Raw genomic sequence first — 14,015 nt, forward strand, 5'->3', positions numbered from 1 at the left:
GCAGGAAGCCTCCTTCACTGGGCACGTTGTAGCCCCATTTTAGGTATTCCAATCAGTTATAGGCAGAAGACGGACTTACAAGCTTTCTATGGTGGTATTTCTGGCTATTCCTTTCTCTCTCCCTCCAGGGTCTATTTTATGGTGGTATGCCAGGGGAACTAAGATTCAACAGACAGCCAAGCATCTGAACATTATTTTCCCCCCTTTTCCCTATTCAAACCATATCTCAATATCTGTATCCCAGAGCCCTGTTGTTCCAAGGTTGTGCATATATCATTAATTGCCTCTGTCCCACTTCAACTTCACATTCATCCTATCCTATTTCATTTCTTTGCAATGATTAAAATCCCCTCCTTGCATCATCAAATAACCAAAGGATAGATCCCACAGCTCCTCTCCCTCCTTGAGTCCCGTGTCCCCAGCCACTCCATCTGTCCATGCCATCATAACCCCACCACCACCACCACCACCACCACCATTTTGGGTATGGGCAGTTTCCAGCCCCCCCTCCCCCCACCCAAGGTATTCCAGTTAGTTATAGGCTGGATTTGGGCCCACATGTTTTCTGTAGTGATATTTCTGCCTGTCGTTCCCCCCAGCCCTAAGTGTCTTTTTTCACAATTATAGGCAAGGGAGACCAAGATTCAAAAGACAGCCAAGCATCCTAACATTCAGCAATGAATTTTTATTTGTTGGTTTCGCGTTTTTGGTTTTGGTTAGTGGATATGTAGTTTAGAGTCATGAAGAGGAAAAGCAATCAGCTCCCGTTTTCATTTCTAAAACTTGATGGAAACTTTTTCCTGTTATTGATCAGCAAGCAGCAACTACCTGGTTGTCCTGGTTGACCTTCATAGAGAAGCATTGGGAGGGCCTGGAAAGCCCGTAAATGTAAGTTGTTTGTATAAGTCACAATCTGCAGTTTGACTGAAAATATCCTTGCAGGTGGTTTTGCTTGGCATAGAAAGTTCAGAGAATCTGCATTCACCTCTTAACTTCTGCAAGCAATCTACAGGCAATTAAACAAAAATCCTTTCTTATATTCATTCCTCATCAAGCATGTGGTCATTGTAAGTCTCTTCAGTACAAAACTTTAGAGAAACTTCTTCTGGGTCTCTCCATGGAGTTACATGAAGCTACCATTTTGAGCAATTTTCTTTTTTTCACATATGGGAACCACCACTGAATTGGTTGTTGGTTTTGTTTGTATCCTATGGCGTCACAGCAGGACTCCAAGCTTTATTTAAAATAGTGTCCACACCTTTGCAAAAGACACTGAGTTTTACCTTTTAAAAAAAATTTACTATCCAGTGACCAGTAGTTAGTTCATAAGATATTTTTATTCTTTACCCTGAAAACAAGTTAATGGTCTCTACTGTAAAATGATTCCTGAAACTTTGTGGCGACTATTAGCTCCTAAATTTAACAGTAAAACAAATAAATCAATGTATTATAAAATACTGTGGTTTGCTTTAATTTTAATTTAAAGGTATAACACAATCCCAGACCAAACCCACTTTCATCCAGTTAATTCTGACTCACAGTGACTCGACACTATAAATCTCTACAGGAACCTCGTCTTTCCCCCGATGGAGCAGCTGGTGGATTTGAACTGCTGACCTTGTATTTATCAGCTCAATACCTAACCCACAGCACCACCAGAGCTCCTCATTCTAATAGAATAGCAGTTATTGTAGAACAGGGTAGAGTTCATCCGTACAGCGTCTGAAACAGACCAACATTCACACTGATTGTCCTTTCATTTCTATACACAGTAACATTGTCTTCAGCAACTGCTGCCAAACACTTACTAACTTCAAGTTTAGGAATATGTGCTAAGCGTGGATAGATTATACCTACACAAAACCAAACAATCAACCTAGTTGCCATCAAGTTTTTCCAGCTCATGGTGACTCTGTGCTCTGTAGGGTTTTCATTTGATGTGATTGTTCAGAAGTATGACCAGACCTTTCTACAAAAGTGCCTTTGGATGGATGGATTTGAACCAACAACCTTGTGATTAATAGCAAAGCACTTAGCAGTTTTGCCACATGAAGTGTTTACTCCAAAAGTATGCGTGAAGAAATAGATAGCTCTAGATACATATATTGAAAATGAGTTTTCTTTTTCTCTTCTATGAAGAAAAGTCTATCTTTTCCTTTTCATTTCTTTTAGACCCATAAGAAAATGTTTTCCTGCAGGAAAAAGAAATCAAGCTTCATATTTTATTTCATTGGCTTTGGGATTACTGCACATGTCATAAATATGGGTACAGACTAAAGTAACTCTGGGCAAGAGTCTTTTAAAATGACATGCTTGGTTACTTTATAGTTATTTTATGTTTCACAGCATGTCATTTAAATACCAACTAGCTACTACTCTGGTACTGAGATGTTCTGACTTTCAGCTGGTGAGTAAAGAGCAATCATGCTATCAATCTAGCATTTTGTTGATCTATCACTTTATACTCCGTTTCTCCTTTTCCTTTCTTCCCCCCTCTTTCTTTCCCCTCTTTTCATCCCTCTCTCACTCACTTCTTTTTTGTGCTTTGCCCAACTGTGTGTCTTGAAGTCCTCATTCTGTTTCCATTCTGGACGTGTGCCCGCAGGATCCCAGGGCTCCCTCTGTTTTGCCATTGCATCTGATTATGGTCACTATTTTAGATCAGTGCACGTCACCAGAAAATGAACTGCTTTTCTCACTGCCCTACAACAATAGGCATTGAAACAAGAAAAGGTTTCCTTTATATTCAAGTTTTCCATAACTTGCTACATGAATTTACTCCTTATAAAATGCAGCTTTGTTAAAAAAACAATGACTTACAATATGAAAAATTAAGAAATCATAGCAAGATATCAATGTTGAACAGATCACCTAAGCATCAGTGGAATTTTTACCAAAAAGGTGCTTTGGTGGGAGTTGATAAATAGCTTTGCAGGGGTGGGGGTATTGATACTTCCTGTTCAGATGGCTACTATAGAGAAGCAGTTTGTAAAATAGGTCTCTGTTGTCTTGGCCACAGTTCATTGATTCAAGACTTGGCATCTGATTGGACAAATTAAATATTTCCCAGGTGGCCAAAATGGAATCCCTGGAGCTCACAATATCCCTGTGATTCCACGTGCAGACACATCAAAAGCTAGTTAAAAGGAAATAGTGGGATTCGTCCAACTACAGAAAGAAACAGACAAGAGAGATGCTATCCACTTCTAATTTTCTGGAAGCCCAAATGCATCACCACACTTCTCTGAGCTTGATTGTTGAGATATTTCTTGCGTATCCCCATTATTCATTGAATAAATTTAATGTTTTTGTTTTAAAGTACCTTAGCTCAATTATCTCTTTACTAGCAACTGAGATAGTATTAAAAAGCTTGTTAAACATCAAGTAAAAAAATTAAATAATGTGAAAATACAAACTGAGTGAATTGGTTGATGTAATTATGGAGTCTTATATTTCAATAAGAAGATGAGAGTAGTCATTTGGCTTAATTGGCAAATCAATTGATGTAAATACTCTTCACCAATTACTTCATTTTTACATTTCCCTGCACTGGGGATGTTTCACCCTTGAAACAGAGTTATGAAGAAAGAGCAGCCAGTTACTCTTTTGAAGAAGTTCCTTGGTCTAATTGTAGTTGTTATTTGACGTTTTTGCTCACTGACCTTTTGTTCCTATTTTGTGTCCGTGTTTTGGAGATGCACTGTGTATATCTCAATGGAACTTAATGTTCTGCATGAGAGTTAGCTGCATGTAATTTACGGAAAAGCCTAAGAATATTTCAAACTAACAGTCTTAGCAGTCTTCATTTAACTTACAGAAAAGGCCCAGTGATCGGCTCCATTGAGATTTCAATGTAAGAAATTCTTTGGGGAATTCTACTCTGTCACATGTTGCATTGTTGTTGCTGTTAAGTGCCGTTGAGTCAGTTGTGACTCATAGTGACCTTGTATGAGGTTTCCGAGGAGTAACTAGTGAGTCTGAATCATTTCTTATCCTACAGTGCCACACCAGGACTCCACCTTGTAACACTGTTGTTGTTGTTGTTAAGTGACATCAAGTCGATTCCGACCCATAGCAACCCTGTATAGGGTTTCCGAGGAACAGCTGGCGAGCTTGAACTGCCAACCTTGCAGTTCAAATGGCTTTGCAATCTGGCTCATTAATCCACAGCACCACACCAGGACACTATCATTCAGAATCAATTTAAGGAGACATAAAATAATTTGTTACAGTTAGTCCATCAGAGATTGTGAAACTCTAGTTCTCTTCAGCATTGCGTATCTAATGGCACTTTCTTTTATCCATGATTCATAAGAATAGAATTACTACCCTAATCATGCAACAAAATGGAAAAATAGTTGTTACAGAGCTTACAGATGATGAGCGATACCACTGAGATTTCACCTCATATCTCTCCAACTAAAACCCTTTCTCTGTCTATTTTGATGCCACTCATTTGCCAAGTGACTATTGGAAACCATTTGAGAAATGACAAGTCTCTACTGGGAAAAAAGATGCTTCCAAATGCTAGGGGTTTTTTTTTAGGATCCCGATTTGCTTTGTGGTTCACATATGTGGAATGTGGGATGTTTCAGATGAGGACCACCCCACATGTGTCAGAAACCCTAAATATATGAAAGCTTGCTCAGAATTTAAGCTAAGACCTGCAAAAAGTAAGATTGTATCTTTTTTTGCATCGTTTTTGATAGACATGTTGGCCTCCCTTTGTTGTTTTAAAATATGATAGCCTTGTGCTTCCCTTTATTCAGTCGGTATTCTAGAGAGTGGAATGGAATGTTTTGAATTAAAAACTAATATAAATGCTCTGACTACACTAAATTTTGTCTTTCATACCAATATTACATGCAGGTGTCAACCATATTTATTCTTTAATTCATATTACAAGCTAATCTTTTCCATTAGCAATAAATATGGGATCTTGATTTAATTTTTTTGTTGTTGTTGTTACTTGTTAGATATTAAGGGAGGTGTTTATTTGTTGGATATTGAGAAAACTTGTTGGATACCGTAGGCCTTATATAAACTTTAGGAGCTCTGGTAGCATAGTGGTTACAAATCAGGCTGCAAACCGCAAGGTCAACAGTTTGAAACTACCAGCTGTTCCGCAGGGGAAACATGAGGTTTTCTGCTCCCGTAAAGATTTACAGCCTCAGAAACCCTGTACAGGATCACTGTGACTTGGAATCAACTCCACGGCACATCACAACAACAATATAAACTTTAAGATTTGACTTGATCCAAAAAGTCGTTTTTTGGTTTGTTTTTTTTTTTGTTTTTTTTTTTCCTTCATGTATATGACTAAATTTCCCTTCTTTTTACTAATTCAACTTTCTGAATCAAACTATTCTCATTCAACCAATAAATTCATAGAGACAGCAAATTTGTGACTTGTCTTTCTGATACTGACAGCTATGAAAACAAGAAATAGGTAGTTGTGGTAGATTTTGTAAACACAGCAGAGAATGATTTGATAAAGGCAAACATTTAAAAAATAATATCCCATTTTCTTCAATCCTTGGCCCCTGGATCCAAACACATGGACTTTGACACACCCTGGCTTCCAGAACACAGAGTTCTGTTGGAATCCTGACTGCTTCAGCTGATTCTCTCCACAAAGAGAGGATTGTTGACCGCCTTACCACGTTAGTTTACACCTGAAAGAATCAGTGTATGTTCTGACTAATTATGGAGTAAGGCCATCAATTAACAGGGAAGATTAAGGAATTCCACGGCTGTGACTTCTCAGGGAAGGGCCTCCTCTGAAGTTTCATTCAGAACAATACAAAAAGGGCAATTCTTGCCACAAGGCTTGAAGTAAATATTTCCTTAGATACCATTGTGTACAATCATTCTCGACTTTGCCATGGAATCAGTAATATTATCTTTTGTTGTTAACGTAGTCCTGGGAAAAATAATACATTAGTCCTGGGGCCTTCGATAATTATAAGATAAAGATGACTCCCCACACACACCCCACCACACCCCCAATCCACACCCTTCCAGCTTCAAGATTAGATTTACCATTGATTTCCACAAAAACCCAGATAAAAAGCTTGCCAAAATTTTATTCTCTTTTTGATTGTGAGAAACAAACAGTACAGGCCTAATAGTTTTTCCTTATCAAAGTGGGAAAACTAAGTACCAGCCTTTGACTCTGCTCTGTTATTCCCACCCACAATCCTTCAACCTCTTTCTTCTACCCATGTCTCAGCTCAGAAATAAGTCTAACCTTGTAGGGACCAAGTATATAAACTTTGTATGTGCCTTCTTGACCCATCTAAGACCTACCTCCTTTTGAAGTAAAAAAAAAAAAAAAAAAAAAATCAATATTGTGTTATTAAGTAAATTGTATCTCATTGTACTGGGTAACAAGTGGCAAAGAGCAGATGACTTTACAAGGTATGTTGTTGATGTTGTTATGTGCTTTCGAGTCGGTTCGAACCCATAGTGACCATGTATAGGGTTTCCAAGGAGCTGCTGGTGAGCTTGAACCATCAACCTTACTGTTCAAAAAGATCTTGCAGTCCAATGCATTAACCCACAGTGTCACACCAGGACTCTCCACAAGGTGTAAAAACGAATGGAGAATCAGATATAAATAAAAGATAATAAATACCTCCTGGTATGGCACTGTCGGTTAATGTGCCAGACTGCAAAACCATTTGAACTGCAAGGTCAGTGGTTCAAGCTCACCAGCTGCTCCTCAGAAATCCTATACAGGGTCGTTATGGGTTGGAATCGACTTGACGGCACTTAACAACAACAACTGTTTATTTTGAGATAATAGATTTCCTTGTTTTTTTTCAGGACTCTAAAATAATACTAAGATCCTGGTGCACTCCAAAGTGTAGACATCCCTGACTAGAATATCATAGATTCTTGAGCTGGAAAGGACCCTGTAATCTCAAATTTATACTCAATGCAAGGATCTTTCCTACAGTGTCTTTGGCAATTGAAGATCCAGGTTCTGTGTGCGTAACTCTAACAAGACACTCATTTCATAAAGTAGTCTGTTTGTGTTTCAAAGAGTTTTAGTTTTTTCATACTGTCTCCACTCATTCCATTCTTGCTTTCTAGGGTACTGGTCTTCAAACTGTCCTCTGAGTATTCCTGGAAACATATAAGGACTGTCTAGAAGGTCCTGAGTATGGTCAGTTTAAGGAAGCAATTGTCCAGACCCTCAACTTTCCCAAAGTTGAGCTGTTGTAAAAGATCATTTCCTTCTTTACAACTGCTTCCTTCCTACTCTTCATGATATATGCCCCCTCCCCAGCCTTAATCTTTTGTAACATGGGACATTGCTCCAGTGTGCAGAAAGATCAGGCAACAAACAGACAGTTTTAAAATGCATAGTTCATGATAGAGTGTCCTGGGACAGAAAAGCAAATTTGGCTTTTATAAGAAAAACTGAAGAGAACAGGGCCAGTTTTAGCCACAGACCTGGCCTCTATCAGTCTATGAATGAATCAATCGATTGATCTCCATAGCTCTAAATTTATACAGCTCTCTGTTCATCCAGCTATCTGTTCAGCCATTCATCCATCTACTCTTCTTTTTCTGAATTAAAATTCAGAGTTGAGGTGGTTGCCATAAGAACACATATTAAAACATTTCTTTGATTTGAAAAATTGAATCAGGATTTGTGGGGGAGTTTTCCTTTATAGAAAGTAAATGTAATTTGGCTGCTTAGTTTGACAACTAGAACTAGCTCTGGCAATTAGAATTTATAGTGTACATTTTTCATAAATGAGTGAGAAAATTTGTACTACAAAGTTTTTATAAAAACATGTAAAGGAAGGCAACATAGGATGTGCAGGAAATCACTACTTTGAGCTACCAAAGTTATGATAAATTTATATTTGTCCTTTGGTAATTGACTGATTTCACTCAACATAATATGCTCCAAATTCACTCATGTTATCAAGTGTTTCATGTATTCATGAATATTCTTTAAGGTTGTGTAATATTCCATTGTGATGAACTCTGCCATAGTCTATGTATGCATCTATTGATGGGCACTTGGGTGAGTAACTCTTCCATGAGCCTGGATGTGCATATACTTGTATCTATTTGTATCATGGCTCTCATTTCTCTAGGCTATATACCTAATAGTGGGACTACTGGATCATATAGTCTCATATGGAGTCTTGGTGTGGAGCTGTGGGTTAATGCACTGGACTGCAAGGTGGGTTTGATCTGCAAGGTCACTGGTTCAAGCTCATCAGCCACTCCTTGGAAACCCTATTCAGGGTCCCTGTGGGTTGGAATCAACTCAACAGCACTTAATAACAACAGCATGGTGTCATATAGAAGCACCATACAATTTTCCATATGCCATTGGTACATTTTTAGTTATATTTGATGGACTATGCCATAAATTAGGGCCCCAAAGTTTGCCCCTGATTTTTCTTTGGTGATCTTTATAGTTTTAGATTTTATATTTTGGTCTTTGATCCATTTGAGTTGGTTTGTATATATGGTATGAGGTATGGATCCATTTTCACTTTCTGCAAATGGACATCCAGTTTTGCCAGCAACATTTGTTAAAGAGACTGTCTCTTTCCCATTCAATGGATTTGGGCCCTTTGTCAAAGATCAGAAGTCTGTAGGTGGATGGATTTATTTGGGGGTTCTCAGTTTCTGTTCCATTGCTCTATGTATCTGTTGTTGCACCAGTACCAAGCTATTTTGACTATTGTGGCTATGTAGCAGGTTTTGAGATCCAGAAGTGTTCGGCCTCCTATGTTGTCTTTTTTTTAAATTGTGCTTTGCTTATCCAGAGTCTCTTTACTTTCCACATACAGCTGATGGTTAATTTTTCCATCTCTTTAAAGAATGATATTGGAATCTGAATAGGGATTGCGTTATATCTATAGATCACGTTGGGTAGTATTGACAATTTTTTCTATCCATGAGCATGCTATATTCTTCCATTTGTGTAGGTCTCTTTTGTTTGTTTTGTGCTATCTGTGGACTCCTGGTGTGGTGCTGTAGGATCAGCACTGGACTGCGAACCAAAAGGTCCACAGTTCAAACCCACGAGCTGCTCCTCAGAAAACCTATACAGGGTCATAATAAGTCGAAACCAGCTTGATATAATTAACAGCATTTTTAAAAATTGTGTTTAGGCTGAATATTTACAGAGCCAATTTGTTTTCCATTCAGCAATTCATACACACTTTGTTTTCTGACATTGATTGCAATCCCCAGACTCTAACAACAGCATTCTTCCCACTTCCTCCCTGTGTTTACCATTTCCCTTCATCTCTTTGGGTTTCTTACAGTAGCATTTTATAGTTTTCTTCGTATATGTATTTTATAACTCTAGTTAGGTTTATTTCTAGGTATTCATTCTTTTTGATAGCTTTCCAAATGGTATTGTTTTCCTAATTTTCTTTTCAGAGAACTCTGTTAGTAGAGAGAAATCCAGCTGATTTTTTGTATGTTGATCTTGTACCCTATCACTTTACTGAATCATTCTATTAGTTACAGTAGTTTTCTTGTTGAGTCTCTGGGATTTTCTATGAATAGAATCATATCATCTGCAAATCGGAATAGTTTTACCCCTTCCTTATCAATTTGGATGCCTTTTACTTCCCTTTCTCGCCTCATTGCTCTGGCTAAGACTTCCAATACAATATTGAATAGAAATGATAAAGGGCGTCCATGTCTGATTCTCATTTACAGAGGAAAAGCTTTCTATTTTGGTTCATTGAGAACAGTGTTAGCTGTTGGTTTTGTGTCTATGCCCTGAATTATGCTGAGAAATTCCTCTTGTATTTCTACTGTGCTAAGTCTTCTTTTATCAAGAATGGGTGCTGGATTTCACCAAGTGCCTCTTCTGCAAATGTGCTCATTTCCTTTGTTTCATTTATGTGGTTGCTTACATTAATTGATTTTCTAATATCAAACCACCCTTGCTTGTCTGCTATGATTCTTACTTGGTCAGGATGAAGTTATATATATACATATATGATGTTGGATTCAATTGGCTAGGCTTTTGTTGAGCATATCTGTCTATATTCATGAGGGATACAAATCTATAATTTTATTTCTTAGTGCTGACTTTCTGGTTTTGGTATCAGAGTTATGCTTAATTCACAGAATGAGTTCTGGAGTATTCCATCCTTCTGTATGTTTGGGAATACTTTTATTAGAACTGATGTGAACTAGTCTTTAAATGTTGAGCTGAGTTTTCATGAAGCCCTGTGGACTAGGATTTTTTTGATTTTTTTTTTTTTCTGATGACCTGTTGAATCTCTTCTTTTTTGTGGGTCTGTTCAAATTTGTATCTCACTTAGTACTAGTTTAGGTGGGTAATGCGTTTCTAGCAATTGGTCCAGGTCTTCTAAATTTTCTAATTTGTTGGAGTACAGTCCTTTGTAGTATTCTGTTATTATCCTTTTATATTTCAGATGGTCCTGTTGTAACATCACTCATTTCATTTCTAGTTCATGTTATTTGCGTCTTCTTTTGCTATGTTAATTTTGCCAGTGGTTGGGTCACTTGGTCAGCTATTTTTTCCTATTTCTTTGTGTGATTTGAAATTGTCTACTGTCTGAGACACTGAAGTGCTATTGTAATTAATTGCTGATTGTATGTTGGTTTGTTTTGTCATGATGTTTTGTTTGGACATACCCAGGCAGGGTGGCTACTGGAGTGCTGAAGCACTCATCACCTATCCTCAGATGGATGGATTACTGTGAATGAGTGTGGGCTGCTCAGGTAGAGCAGCTAAAGGTGGGCTCCGTGGGTGTTGGCAATCACCCGTCATTCATCTAGTGGTACAGGAGATTCAGTAGCACTTGCCCACTGGGTGGTGTTACGGATGTGATGGGTGTGGCTAGCTAGTGACGATTGGATCACCACCTCCTATCAGATTGTGGGAAAATAAAAGAAAAACAGAAGGAGAGATAAAAAAGGAAGATGAGTCAGTGGATGTGAGTGTGCATTACCAACTAGAGAAGCAGTGGGTTCTTGGAGCCTGATCTGTGGGAGGTGGCCGTGCATTGTGCAGGACTCCCAAGAGCATATACCACCAACCATACAGGAAGCAGGTGCACCCTGTACAATCCACAGGCTGCTGGGAGAGCACAGCAGCAGTAGGTGAGATGTCAGGTGAGGGAGGGCTGACAGGGAGCATTGCTAGTCTCCAGGAGATGTGTGTTTAGGGGAAAAACATCTGCTCACCAGGAAAGTAATGGGGGATGAAGGAGAGCATACACCTCCAGTTTGCTTAATGGCACCGGCACTGCTTCTGGGTGAATTCAGCTAGTAATCTAGTTCTTGCCCTAACTCAATGCAAGTGGGTGGCACGTGAGCCCAGTGTCTCCAACCCCTATCACACAGGCCTACCCCTCCATGTATGTCCCTAACTCCAATGCCCAGGGACCACTGCTGATGGTTGGTTCTAGCTATATTACTTGCTCCCTCCCTGCTCTGTTGTCACCTGAATCTCTGGAGTTCTTACCCACTTCGCTGCACTTGCCTTCCTTAGGTCTAGCTTGTGTTCCGTTCACCTTGCTTCACTCCAGATTTGTCTACACGGTGTCTCTGTCTTATTGGAGATTCTAGGCATATTCTTTCCTAGGCTTCTCACTAGGAATGTTACTTGCAATGTTTCAAAATCTCCACACTCTGCTGGGCCAACTGGCAGGGCACATCCTCTCCATATCGCTCTGCATTTGCTGTTTCTGTTCAGTTTCTTTTACCAACTGAGGTCTGATCTACTTCCTTATTCTTTCATTTGCTCCTAGGAGTCCTAGTAGCATAGTAAGATGTAAGTTGGGCTGCAAACTGCAAGGTCAGCAGTTCGAATCTACCAGCCACTTTGTAAGAGAAAAAATAAGGCTTTCTGCTCCTCTAAAGATTAACAGCCTCAGAAACTCTATCCAGGATCAATGTGAGTCAGAACTGACTCCACATCATACACCACCCCCTCATTTGATGCTCAGGGTTTCAGGATTGTCATCTATTTAGCTTGATTTCTCATGTCTTTGTCATAAAGGGTCTGTATGCAGTATCAAACTAAGATTGTCATATTACCTCCACTTCCTTCTCATTTGTTCTTCATGGTTTTTCCCCCCTGATGTATATATGTTTGTTGTTGTTAAGTGACATCAAGTCATGTCCAACTCATAGCAGCTTTATGTAGGGTCTCCAGGGCTCTAAATCTTTGTAGGAGAAAGTCTAATTGTTCTCTTGCACAACAGTTGGTGGGCTCAAACCAGTGATGTTGTGATTCGCAGTCTACTGTTTATTCTATGTCAATAGCTGTACATTGATCCTGATGTATATATATCAAGTAGATTCTGACTAGCAGGGACCCTGTATAGGGTTTTCAAGGCATTTGTATCAGGTGGGTTTGTATCACCAAACTTGCAGCTAGCAATCCAGTGGTTATCCTACAGTGCCACACTGAGACTCCTAGAAAAACATTTGACAGTTGAAAGGTACTGATACTACATTTGTTAAATGAATGACTAAAAGCCAACAACCTATTTTCATACTTTTACATCTTAGTTGATCTGAAACAGTCTTTCAGTATATGTAGCTTCCTAATGAATGTGTGAATTAGTGTTTTTCAAGCAGGTATTGTATAGAAAATCTAGACTCCTCACACTGATCAATGAAATGAATAATTCTCTCTGTTCTCCAAATCAAGGCCTTTCTTTGCTAGATGTGCTACGATGTCCAGTATTTTTGTTCTCACTTGTTATTATTGTTAAGTGCCATTGAGTTGCTTCTGACTTATAGCAACCCTATATAGGGTATCTGAGAAGTGGATGGTGGGTTGTAGCCACTGACCTTGTGGTAAGCAGCCCAATACTTATCCTACAGTGCTACACCAAGACTCCATCTTACTTCTTTGTTGTTGTTGTTAAGTGCCATCGAGTTGGTTCTGACCCATAGCCACCCAGTACAGGATTTCCAAGAAGTGACTAGTGATTTGGAACCGTTGACCTTGTGGTTCAAACAGACCTACATTGCAGTCCTGTGCTTATCCTACAGTGTTACACTTGTTGTTGTTGTTGTTAAATGCTGTCGAGTCGGTACCAACTCATAGCGACCCTGTGTAGGATTTCCAAGAAGCGACTGGTGAGCTTCAACCGCCAACCTTGCAGTTCAAACGGATCTAATGTGCAGTGTAGCACATTAACCCACATTAACCCACAATGCCACACACTTAGCCCCAGAAACAAGAACTCTTTTTATGGAAACTTAAGGGGTATTTCATATCGCTTATTCAATAAGAATATAAATTATTGAATGCTCTGTATATATATGTTGTTATCCTTCTTCTTGTCGTTCTTGTTAAGTGCCATCAAGTCAGTTCCAAGTCACAGCGACCCTGTATAGAGTTTCCAAGAAACAACTGGTGACCTTGAACCACTGACCTTGCAGTTCAAACTGACTTACAGTCCAATGCATTAACCCACAACAAAGGACTATATATATATATTTTTTTTTTTTTCCAAGTTTTCCAAACAAAGATTTATATTCATTTCAAGATTTTAAGTTGAAATGTATTTATATTTGGAGCATTCTGTATCGCTGTTTAAATGCTAATATAGAATCAAATTACAACTGTGTTTGCATTCTTAGACTTGTTTTTTTGTAAAAGAACTTTTTTTCTTCTTCTTCTATCTGAAAAAGTGAAGTCCAGACAACTGAAATGTATTTTTCCCTAAAAAAAAGAAAAATTATACTTTAAGTTCTTATAAATATACAAGGAAGTGAAAAGGGTGCCAAGATAATCTATTCATTGGGGGACTCAGAGACTTATCATTTGAAATGAACATATGCTTTTTGTAAGGCTTACTTTGATGTTCCTTCTTACATTTTGTGAAAAATAATCAAAACACAGAGAAACTAAAACGTAAGGTTTATTCTGAGGAGTTATTCTATGTGCATGCAAGAAGACTTTTCTTTTAAAAACCAAGTGGCTCAAAGTAGGCTAATTAAATATGCTTAAAAATGCACCTGTAAATTAG

This window comes from Chrysochloris asiatica, unplaced genomic scaffold, assembly GCF_000296735.1.
Source record: "Chrysochloris asiatica unplaced genomic scaffold, ChrAsi1.0 scaffold00119, whole genome shotgun sequence".
Lineage (NCBI taxonomy): Eukaryota > Metazoa > Chordata > Mammalia > Afrosoricida > Chrysochloridae > Chrysochloris > Chrysochloris asiatica.